Source organism: Colias croceus, chromosome 15, assembly GCF_905220415.1.
Source record: "Colias croceus chromosome 15, ilColCroc2.1".
Taxonomy (NCBI): domain Eukaryota; kingdom Metazoa; phylum Arthropoda; class Insecta; order Lepidoptera; family Pieridae; genus Colias; species Colias croceus.
The window spans coordinates 5,011,000-5,024,327 of NC_059551.1; the positions used below are offsets into that span (position 1 = coordinate 5,011,000).

The 13,328-nt window shown below is 29.4% G+C and overlaps 1 protein-coding gene across 1 annotated transcript in view; it reads right to left on the reverse strand.

Annotated features, from left to right (window-relative positions):
• The window catches only part of LOC123697698 (synaptotagmin-15-like), a 70,055-nt gene that overhangs the window by 14,121 nt on the left and 42,606 nt on the right, over nt 1–13,328 (reverse strand). The window lies entirely within an intron of this gene.

The following is a 13,328-nucleotide window of genomic DNA, read 5'->3' on the forward strand; positions in this document are numbered from 1 at the left end:
ACAAAAGGAAATTTAACGGAAAGTTAAAACGATGTCGCCAATCGCCATTAATATTTATCGAGTTGTATGAATAAATCTAAAGCCAAACAAATATTAAAATATTAAAGCTTGAATTACCTTCTAACTTTTAATATGTTTGAATTGATAATTATTTTGAGACGACCGCGACGTTGTATTATTTTCAGGTCCCGTAGTACACACAACGCATAAAGAAAAAAGAATAGATAATTAAATATTACACACGCATGTATTTGAAAATATTAAGTATACTGTTGTACTAATGTGGTTATACGTGGAAATAAAAATCTGTAAGTACCTACAATCCACAACATACACACACACAAAATAACAATATTAATTCATACTCATAAGACTTAAATAACAAATTAATTAAAAACAATTAACTACCTATCTGATTCAGTACCTAATTAAAATCACGAGAAAAAAAAAGAAAAAAAAAACAAAACACAAACGTTTCGCGCCAAGCCCTAAAAACCACAGATGCACTACATTGATACATTTTTTATATTACACAGGTAATAAACACAACTATATCGATGTTGCCAACAATATTAATTAATCAAAGGTACGATTGAATTTGAATTTGGAATGTAAAACTAAATTTTATTTTTAAATTGGCAGTCTATTTATCAAGCTATTTATAATTTGTAATAAAAATAATTTTACGTTTTGTACAGTTTTTTGAATCATCATATTATTCTTTGTTACTAGGTACCATAGACAATTAGAAAAAAAAAACTTTTTATGGAAATAAATGACAAAACATTGGTACTACCCGTAACCCGTACTACCTGAACTTCGATTTGAATTTTTCTCTTGTCAGTTAAAAAAAAATATACCAAGCGATTTTCAGCGTGAACGATTAATCGGAAGTTAGTTAAAATTCTACTTCGAAGTTAAATTATCACTCCAAGTTATTTTACTGAATAAAATAGTTTATAACTCAATAATAATATTACTGCGGATGTTTTCTCTGTAAGTAAAGTTTGAAATTTATAATTCTTATTTTAATTTAATTATATTCTAATACTAAGTATTAATCATATCAAAGTATAAATTTACATTGACCAAATTAGTTTATGTTATAGTTTTAAAAAATATTATTATTATTTCAGCGAAGTGGCGCAGACGTCTATGTGAAGTCATAAAATAGGAAATCGTATTGGAATGGATATTTTATATTTAAAATTGTAAGTAATATTATTTTATACACTACCATAATTTTATTAAAATATTCCTTGGACTCTATATATTATGTTCTCCTTGTATCTGTACGTAGAAATACTAAAATACACCAGAAATTTATTAGCGAAACAAAAAGATGTAGCAATTCCTCTTGATAAGGATATTTTAATGACTTCTACGTAGTTTCACCAGCGTTTAATTTAAATAAGCATTTTGTTTTAAATGTACAATCCATCAGCTGTTAAAATATTAGCTACCCACAAATGCATAATTATTGTAGAAAATTATTCTCGACCGGGTTTAGTTTTATTGTAATTAGAAAATGAAAAAATGTAATTTTCTTGTCCAATGGTAATGCGATATTGTAAAGTTTTTGTCAGTATAAACATATGTATCCGATAATATATAATATGTATGTGTAGTAAATTTGATTTAATTAAACTTAGCCATTTCGTGAGAGAGTAGAGTTTTGGAGAATTGACTATCGTGTATTAAATATTTTTTGAGCTAATCTCGTCAATGTAAATGAATAAAATCGATGAATTTAATTTACTAACAAGATACTTATCATATTTTTTATTTAAACCTTTGTCATGAAAGTGATACTTATAGACGGCGAGACAAGATTATGAAGTTTAAAGAAAGTGCATTTGACACAGGTGTATGTGCATTTAATAGAACTGAGAGGATCTCATTACATCCATACATATTTTCTTAAGAAATTCATTCTGTCTAGCCAGAGTTAAGTATATTGATACTTGATAGAGGTAATTTAACCCGTTCATTTGCAACCATATAAGTTTGTAGGTACCTAATATTCATGTTTCACGAATTTGTAGAAAATACAGTCCTAGTTTATCAGTAAGACTAGGTGTCGATTTTCGTCAAGTTCCATCGTGGTAAGATAGATAATAAACATATTCATATCAATACACATTTAAAGATTAATTTAAATATGTAGGATTATACAGAATAGGATTATCTACTACGTACTAGTACAAAGGCGAAGATAATATAGGAGCTTAATATATGTACATTAATTATTGAAGGTGATGACTATGCAAATTTATAGAAGCTAGAACAAATATCGGTACTGATTGCTTAAGTGTGGTATTTAATATAAATTAAATAAAATGATTACTATTATAGATCGGAATTTATTTTCTGAATTTTGTTAATAATTGAACTATACGGAAAATTAATTGCGGGCGTGACCATAGAAAGAAAATTGTGACAGACGCAAGTGGAATGGCAATATAAAAACACTTTTATATTATTTTTTCAAAGTATAAACTACAGAATTGTTACATTATGTATGCAACATACCTAATTTAGTCTGTTCATCAAGCATATGCTATTTCATAACTTCAACATAGCTAACATCTACGATGTGATGTTCAAGCTAGTTCACACGAACTTGTCTTGTTCTGTGGTTAATGGCTGTAACTTGTAACAGTGTCTATTTGGAGAACCGGTTATTAAATGGAAATTCATGTTGAGGATTAAATCTGAAAATGTATGATGCTGCATTAAAGGCGAATAATGAACACGCACACATGAAAACAATGCACTCGATATTCGCATTTAAGATTCGTGTTAAGATCGATTCTTTGGAAGTAATCAAAGGGAAATCGAATATATTTCAATGCTACGAAACCAAATATGGTTAACGTTGTTATGGTAACGTTAACACTTGTTTACGAATATTTCGTTGATTGACGAGGCGAATAGCTAACACGAATGTGTAAATGCACCGTGAGAAATATCCTAGACGCTACTCTACCTTTGTTTGTAAGTAGAAAATTTAGTTACACTTGTATGGAATTAAATTCTAAATCGTTCCAAACTCGGCAGATGGCACGTAAAATTGCATTTATCTAAGCTGGTTCGTGACTAAATCTAATTGTAATCCAGGCTCATTCTTTTTTATAATATTATTTTGTTATTTTTAAATGAAATAGATATTTGTTTCATGATGTTTGTTTATTATAATTTTAATATATATTATAATTTTAATTATGTTTCATAATAATGAAAATTTTTACGTACGTCTACGTTTAAATACGTCTGTAAAAAAAAGTTAAAACAAACATTAACCCTAAACTACATACTTACATTAAGTTACATATAATATGATAGCCACAATAATAGAAATAATTAAAAAAAGAATTTGTTCTTAGAAAGTGGGATTTTAGTCTAAACTTATTACAATTGGACTGCTTTTAGATTTTTATTATCAGTATTTCGTTCAACTGAAAATAGAGAATATTTTTTTTATCTAATTAATAGAACCAGTTATTATCATACAATAGAGAGTTCTACCTTTGTTGGTTTGTTTATTTTTATTTGTCTTGGTTTAGAAAATATATTTATTTTTCTAAAGCTATAACAAACTGGCGTTTTGTTTTATAATATGTCCATATTTATTGAAAACTTCGCTTGATTTCACTACGAGCAAAATAATGGAAATATAAATAGAATATTTTAAAATATTTTGGTGAAAGGATCAGTAAATGCATAATGCATAATACATTTTAAACATTGCAGCGATAAAGACGTCTGCTGTAATATTTATATAAAGAAATAATAAATATATTATTGTTTTATTCGAAGAGTTAAAAAGAGATAAAATGAAGAAATATATATAAATACACGATTTCTGGAACCTTCTAAGGATTGTGGTAAAATCCTTCCTTTCTGTCAATGGAAGGATTACGTCGCCCTTAAAGATTTTCTCAGAGATAGAAATTATGTAGCTACATCGAAAATTAAAGTAAATAATGAATAGGATGTTGTTATTAGGTAACACGCCAAATGTATTATTAATTAAGTTAATTTTAGTTTTAGTTTTTTTTTAATTCTACTTTCTAGGTATATGAACATTATGTACGTAACATTATTATGAAAATAAGGCTATCCCTGCAACAATATTCGTTGTAAATTCCAGTATACTACAGAGCTTGTCAAATGAAACATACATGGTAGGTAGATCTAGACCCATTTATAATTCACTTGATAAAAATATTTAATAGTGACGAAATATTATAAAACATTTAAAAGTTGTATATCGGGATCATTAAGACCATTTCTTTAACAACGTACCTAACTGCAGACCACCAAGCTTCAATAAATTATCTCGTTTACAATATCTAAATTCAAGACCCATTGTGCACTATAGTAGTGTAATTAGCCGCTTTATGAACACGACAGCATGATCCCTTTGACAAACAACTCGTTTGTTATACATTTAGCTGTAGCCAGTCATATGCGACGGGAACTTAGTGATCCATATGAATATTATACATACTCGTGTGTACGTAATATTCTGTATCACTGGTGCAAAACGTTGCAGTGTTCTGGTTTTTACTTTATACTAGTTTTGTACCTGTGGTTTCGCCCGCTTTGTCTAACATTTAACAAATTACATACTAAAAGGTTCGTCTTGAACCACTCTTTTTATAAAAAAAGCAGATAAAAATATGTTGAGTAGGTAATTTTAGAGATTTAAGCATACATAGAGATAGAAAAAGCGGGAAGCTACTTTTCCTGCGTTAATATTCGTGTAGCTCATTATTATAAAGGCGTAACTACTAATTTCATAATATTTACAGGGTTTCATAATTTTATTTAAATACTAGCGGTCCGCCTCGGCTTCGCCCGTGGTACATGTTTACGTTTTCTCTACATAAGATCCATCTTCGTACTTCAAGAAATGTAATAAAAAAAGAATTAACGAAATCGGTTCAGCCGTTCTCGAGTTATGCGCTTACCAACACATTTTGGGATTCATTTTTATATTATAGATTATGAGCGAAAAATCTCATATCAGCGAGCTTCATTTATATTTTTACAACTCTACAGTACATTTCATACCATAATTATATAAAAAGCAGTAGGTAATTATGATTTAACGAGATTTTAAAGACAAGAACATCAAATAATTATTTTCTTAATGTGCTTCAAAAAGAATACTTAATTAGTAGGATAATTTTTTTTCTCATTTTACGCGAGTAGGTATTTCGAAAAAACACTCAAAGACTTTTTAATGGTTATTAAACGCGGTTTATTCATTAGTTACTTTATTTATCACGTAATTCCGAGTCCTACTTTGATATCGTCAATTAATACCTATATTTACATGAATACAATAATTGCAATGTCAGAAATAGGACTCCAAATGAGTTAATTTATTACGAAAACAAACATTCAACTAATCAAAGAGCAAAACAAAAGTAAACGCTGAAACAATGTGAATTCAATGTTAACTTTTCACATAAAAAGTTTGGGTCTAATTTGTACATTCACACAACGCCGTAGTTTTTCAGCCAAAAGTTTTGTTTCATTAAACATCCTGATTCCTGTGTATCATTCGACACTGGCTTTGTCTATATTAAATCGAATTTTTGAAGTGAAACTTCTTTATCGGGGTTGGAAAAAAAATTTAGTGTAACATTTTTTCGTTACGCGTGACATTTTTCCGTTACGCGCCATCTTTAACGTATCCCTACCACGCGTGATTCGACGTATTTCTGTAAAGTTGCATATAGTAAATTATTTTTTGAAAAATGAGGTCATAAAGAAGTTTCACTTCTTACGTGTGATCACTAGTACACGCACACATTTTTTATTTCTAATTATTATAGCCCATACCTATGTAATGAAATTAATTAGAAAGGTAAGCCATAACTAATTACAATATTTAAAATATTCATAGTCTGTTAACCTATGTAATATACTTACACTCAATAAAAACCTATTTACATACCTATTTATTCTCTATCTCTTGTATTAAGTGTAATCTTGTACATTTATTAATTTTCAATTAACGCAGAAGAAAGTCTAATTAATCCTGTTTATATTTGAAATGATTTAACATTTAGCGAAACGAGAAATTGGTTTATTGTTCGGATTTAATAATTTAAATTATTTTGCTTTGTGTATCTATTTTCGTATTATGAAAATTCTCCTTTGAGAGACATAAAATTACGCTTACATTTTGATCTATGAACAAATTAGTAGACATTTATATGTATTTACACAACAAACATTAGTCCTAAGCAGCTGATAAATTTCTGAGAGATTTAATAATAAAAAATTACCATAATCACACAATATTTTTCTAGAAAAACCATAATACAATGGTGTCAAAAACCTCAGTTTTAATCTAGTCAAAAGAATCGTAAATAAATCATGTGATACAAACTTGTATTCAATATTCATGGCTATGTGTTATAATCGTAAACTTTTATTTCCCAATAAATATTTCAGCTCGTTTTGGACCATAAAATTTGTGTAAATGAATTTTTAGCGCCAGACTTGAAATAATCAATTTTATTTATATATGTAGCGATTTTCTAAAACCTTGTACTTAAATAACTTTAAACAAAAAATTTAATATTTTATTGCGTTATTATTAGCTACTTACGAGACGACATGAAAAAGTTATTTACGATGTTGAAATTTCATGTTTGTGGAAGTATTTTTTGGGAAGGACACTAGAATTTACGTCACGGACGTGCTAATGTGACGTGTTTAGTCAGATTAGCGTCTTGTACTCGACTTTATTACGAATATATTTTATCAAAATTATCAAATCATAATTATATTACAATTTTAATTAGATAAGCTACTATGGCTTCCCATTTTCCATATTATAAAACGCTACATGAACTAACTATATCCACATAACCATCGAGTCATTTCTGTCAGAAGACAAGATGATAATTAATAAAAGCTACAATCAAAGAAATTAAGTATGAGAACATTCTTAGATGAGCTTGGTTTTGTGGTGATCAGACAGATATATTTCTTTTAGTTGTATTGATTAATGTTGTTTACACAAAACAATTTAAACTACCGTCAAACAAAAAAAGTATTCGAAACGTCGAGAACAAGTTTTTAATAACGTCACGAAATCAGTGCTATTGTTAAATTTATAATTTTTAAGTGCAATACATAACATACTTAAGTTCAAAAGTGAAAAACGTACACAAATTAAAGTGCTTTTAGAGAGACTATCCAAAAACGGTAACTATATACAACCTCTTAAATGTATCTCGTTCTGGCATTCGCCACTAAAATAGTTGAAAGGTCACTTAAGATAAAGCACAAGCAAGTTTAAATTTACCCTCTAGTGTTTTCCTATACAACCCGGTAATGCGAACGCTTACATTTTTCATGAGATGCTGCTATCTAACAATAAACTTCTTGGACGACTATACAGGGTGTAATCGTTAAGTGTTCACAAGCGATTATTCCGTAACTATTTCAGATATCAAAAAACTTTAAACTGATATCGAAAGTACTTAACCTAATGAGCAAAATGGCCATAAAATTTTTTTAAAAATAAAACGAGAAATATCCAAAAATGTTACATCAAAAGCTACCATACATTTTATTTCCCATACATTTTGTATTCATAGCAGATTTTCGAAGTGACGTCCTCATCTAATATATAAAAATCAATGCCACTTTTCGTTGTAATTCCATAACTCGAGAACGGCTGAACCGATTTCGATAATTCTTTTTTTATTATATTCCTTGAAGTACGAGGATGGTTCTTATGTAGAGAAAACGTTAATATGTACCACGGGCGAAGCCGGGGCGGACCGCTAGTTGTGCAATAAAATGAGGAGCTCTATTTACAGTTTTTAAATGAACTTTCCTTCAAATTTACGAAGTAATTATAGCAGAAAACAAAAAAAAAAAAGAAAAAGCTAAAATCATTCATCATATTAAATGTACATGGGATATTCATATCTCATACTAAATGTATGGGATGGTTTTAAGTTATTTTTTTAGATATTTCTCGTTTTATTTTTAAAAATTTATTATGGCCATTTTACTCATTAGGTTAAGTACTTTCGATATCAGTTTAAAGTTTTTTGATATCTGTAATAGTTACGGAATAATCGCCTTTGCACACTTAACGATTACACCCTGTATAGGAAGCCGCAGTGCATTGCTGTATAACAAAACCTCCTAGTGATCTTGTTCCCTTGAGGACACATTATGGGTGAAAATTCAGGAATACAAAAGCAATGCCTACCTATGGTGTGCATGTTGTGGTCTCTGGTATTTCCGATATTTTTATAGTGGAATGCAGTAAACGATACATAATTCCAATATCCATAAGACAATTAATGACTATTTTATATAAAAAATGCGGTAAACCCTTTACTTAATTTTTCTCTCTGTTACAACCGGTCGTCTGGAAGTAATCGCTATTTAGCGATAAGGCCGCCGCTTGTTACAATGTATCCTAGAATTTGTAATTTATTCAGAGCAGTAAAGTATTAATAAATAAATAAATTTTCTTTTCTATTTTAGTAACAATAAATTAGTAATTATATTTATGTAGGTAGATAGAAATGTTGCCATCCTTAAATACCTTAGTTTGACGATATATCAGTATTATAATATTATCTGGATTTTATTCAAAATTCATAGTATTGAAAAGTCAAACATGATTTTAAAATAATGCTAATAAAATATTAACTAAAGAAAATCTAATGAATATTCTTATCGTATAAATTCGAAAATACATTATAATTAAAGAAAATTATTTATTTTATAATTAAGATCTAGAAGCTTTACGAGATTTAAGTTGTTGCTATGAAATGCTAAGGTCTTTTCGATAAGCATTTCAATGAAAAGCAAGAAATATGTTTAGAAAATTTGCATAGATACAAAGTATTGTGTGTATCTCTAGATTTAAGCTTATTTTAATTCTATTTAAATAACATAAAATAATATGTTTAGTTATTTTAATACGATAATAGACTTTTAGCGGCGAGCGTATTAACTATTAGCTAATAAATAATTCAAACAGCTTTTAATACATAGGAAGCTTTTTGATTTTCACCAAAGATGTTCCTTATAACCTAGTTTTTTTGTAATATAGTTTGTAAAATAAATATATCAAAAGCATATTATGTAATTAAAAATATTTGTTTACCTATATGTAGTATCTAGTAAAATAATGATTCATAATTAACATTTTATTTTCACTGTATTGGTTAAAATTGTGAAAATTATATAAATAAAGCTCATTCAATGAAAACAAGTTCGTAATTCACCAATTACCAATATTACCATCATCATTCATTAATAATATACAGACTACTTGTCAATTTGTCCGATAATTACGGATTGCATTCAAATATGAAATTTTAATATGGCGTCATAAAAAAATATAAAAATTATATATTCTGTTATAAAATCACTTAAAAAAAGATAGAAACTGAGTCGTATAAGCATAGTCTAGAATCTAGATAGTAGTTACGACGTTATTTAAAGTACCTATTTTTATCTGTAGGTACTCTGTTATAAAATTATTTTAAGTTGTTCTTAAATATACATTTTTTTATAAATCTAATTTTACTAAAATAATATCCAAATGTAAATCATGTAAAACATTATTTAGTTCTCCAAGTGCTAAGTAAAAAAAAAAAAATATTAGCTTTAATAATACGAACAATTATTAAAGTCTCATTCAATCTAATTTAGGCATTGTTTTAAAAGGAAAACCGCCTCAAGCCTTACTTTTTATTATGGTTTGAATAGCGATTTAAAATAATATTAACTTTTCCAAAGTAAAAAAGTACTTACAGAATGGACTGAATTTCAATCATGTGGACCAACGTGTTTAAATAACATCGGCCTGTTCCCGGAATAAAAATAAATAAACGAACGTAAATAAACATCGGATTATCTGCAGGGACGTATCCCTAAGGAACGATACAGTATACATAATATACACAGCATCCAGAATTTAAGAGGTTCCAAAAATATTTTCTATATAAGGTAATGTAAACAACAGAAATACGTTCTTGTTAAATTGCCCTTGAAATATTTCAGCAAGCAATGACGTCATAAAGTATTTAGTAGTTATAGTATTATAGTATCTGTGGTAGTACATATAGCGAAGGTTCACGTGTAATTCCACTCGTTTTATCCCTTGGGACTCCCTATTTCGTCCTGACTAAACGATTGATAGATCAGCGTCTAGATGTGACCTTTGTAAGTGGCAGAAACTTTACTAGTGTGCTAGGACATCGATTTTTCGTTTGAGTTTCGTTACTTGAATTAAATTTACATACATGAGATTCATACACTTGTATGAAATAGTAAAATAGGACAAGTCAGGGTGTATCGTAAGTTAAAATACCTTATACAGTATACTAATTAGATATATAGAAAAATGTAGGTTGTTAAAACAATACGGAACATTACATTCGTTTTCTAACTATGACATTAAATAATATTTATACAACAACTAGCTTACCGCCCGCGGCTTCGCCCGCTTTCTCTAAAACGATTTGAGATTTAAACTATCCTATCTCTCAAGTTGGATCTAACTGCACATGGTGTGCGAATTTTATTATAATCGGTTAAGTGGTTTAGGAGTCCATTGAAGACAAACATTGTGACACGAGATTTATATATATTAAGATTTTTACAATAGATTCTGTAGGTTTTTTGGCGTTATAATAATATTAAATTAATTAATTTTAAACCTTCTACGTTGGTGGTAAATTATTAAGAGTTTGAATTACAGAGTAATTAAATTTACGATAGTGTTTATTCGATTTTAAGATTGAATTTTCACAGTTCATTCCACCCAAGTATATTTATGAGTAATATTTTTTGGTTATACTATAAAATCAACCGGTCTCCACTTTTCAAAAGAAGTAAATCAAACTCAAAAGACTTAAAAAATACGATGCGTTATAAAATGATTATCAAGTCAAGTTGTATATTATTATCATGAATTTTTAATATAAATAATTTCATTTAGTTTTACACAAGTAAGTGAAATGATCATAATTAAATTTACATACATGAGATTAATTACACTGATAAAATAAAAACAGTTTTAAATGTTACAATAGAGGTCAGAAAGTAATTAATTTCATATGTAAATAAGCCTTTATAATTAGAATGTTTTATGGATATGTATGTTAGCGCGTTTAATTTAACGATAAAAATATATTTTAAAAGTAAATCAATTGCTTAACTTAATTAATTATTTTAATAATAATCAATTGGATAAAAGTATTAACAATCATTTAATTATCAAGTAATAATAATATTTCATGTCGTATTCAAAATAACGATCAAAACAACACAAATAACACCTGCGCTGACTCACACTGTCACGCCACTCGAATAGTTGTTTTGATCGTCCTAAAAATAACGGTCGTCGGCAGTTGCGAGTCATTCTTGTCTTGACTTTGGTCGAGTAAAGATGTCAAAGAAATATTATATCAGTATTTAATTACGTAATACAACCACGCTCTTACATCAGAAGTAGAAGATTAACCAGCCCTTACTCGGAATCCTGGCAGGCTGGCACAAATTCTTCTATCATACTACGTGACAGTGTGCAACTGTCACTGTCACCATCATGACAGTATACGACTGTGAACTTCAACCTTCGAAAAATCTAAGCTTCGAAATAATTGAATTGAATTTGACTTCAAGTAAACAAGGATGAAGGAACTCGCACAAAGTGTATTTTCTTGTGCGTTGTGTGAAGTAAATTTTTGTGGTGTGGAATATTGTAACGGTAATGTAGTTCATCAATATTAATGTGATGTGCAATCCGGGCGGTTGTCCAGGATATTTGAGCCTTTAATTGTGGTAAGCGAACGACGTGCTTATGTCGCAAATAATAAGTTTTTGATCCCAGGGAATTTGAATCCAATGTGGTGTCTTCGATGGCGCCCGGTGTAAGCTATTGTGTTGGTAAATTATTATTTTTCTGTATTTTGACAATTGAAAAGCGCTTCTAAGCGAAGTCCAGTTGAATAAATCAATATTTGAGTTTGAGTTCATCGTGTGGATGTGACTGGTGTTCTATTAGGTCAGTTTGGCCGAGCGGTTAATTTTGTGTTAATACATTGTTTTGAAACCACGAGATAAATTACCGTACTCATTTCAAATGAACGTACGAGGACGTTATTGTGTTATTGTTTTACTATGGCCAAGCCGGATATTACTTGTGTTTTAACTTTTAATTATGTTCCAGGACTTATGGTTATCACTTGAGAGTTGTGATACAGATGAGATACAGAAGCCGCTGTTCGCAGCTGGAAAAACTCGTTGAGCTATCGAATCCTACGTAAATCACAATAATACTCGACAATGATTGCTATGAAGCGAAAAGTACAAGCAATTGCTAGACTACTATTGTGTCCTATGTACGTGTAAGAATAGTACCAAAGCCAAATTTAGATGACCGTGTTAGCGGTAATGGAAACTAATTATGAATATTAATCGAATGCCACTTGTCTGTACGGGTCTTCTGTGACTTAGTCTGACAACTGGGCAGATAATAATACAATCGAATGCCACTTGTCTGTACGGGTTTTCTGTGACTTAGTCTGACAACTGGGCAGATACAATCGAATGCCACTTGTCTGTACGGGTCTTCTGTGACTTAGTCTGACAACTGGGCAGATAATAATACAAACGAATGTCACTTGTCTGTACGGGTCTTCTGTGACTTAGTCTGACAACTGGGCAGATAATAATACAATCGAATGCCACTTGTCTGTACGGGTCTTCTGTGACTTAGTCTGACAACTGGGTAGATAAAAATAGAATCGAATGCCACTTGTCTGTACGGGTTTTCTGTGACTTAGTCTTACAACTGGGCGGAAAATAATAATAACCTGATTGTTTGAATTAACGCTCAGAGCACGAGCTTTTTTCAGAATGGCCGTGTTAGCGCGTTTAATTTAACGATAAAAATATATTTTAAAAGTAAATCAATTGCTTAACTTAATTAATTATTTTAATAATAATCAATTGGATAAAAGTATTAACAATCATTTAATTATCAAGTAATAATAATATTTCATGTCGTATTCAAAATAACGATCAAAACAACACAAATAACACCTGCGCTGACTCACACTGTCACGCCACTCGAATAGTTGTTTTGATCGTCCTAAAAATAACGGTCGTCGGCAGTTGCGAGTCATTCTTGTCTTGACTTTGGTCGAGTAAAGATGTCAAAGAAATATTATATCAGTATTTAATTACGTAATACAACCACGCTCTTACATGTATAATCTTGGTATTAAATATTAATGCTGAAAGAGGGTAGATATGAC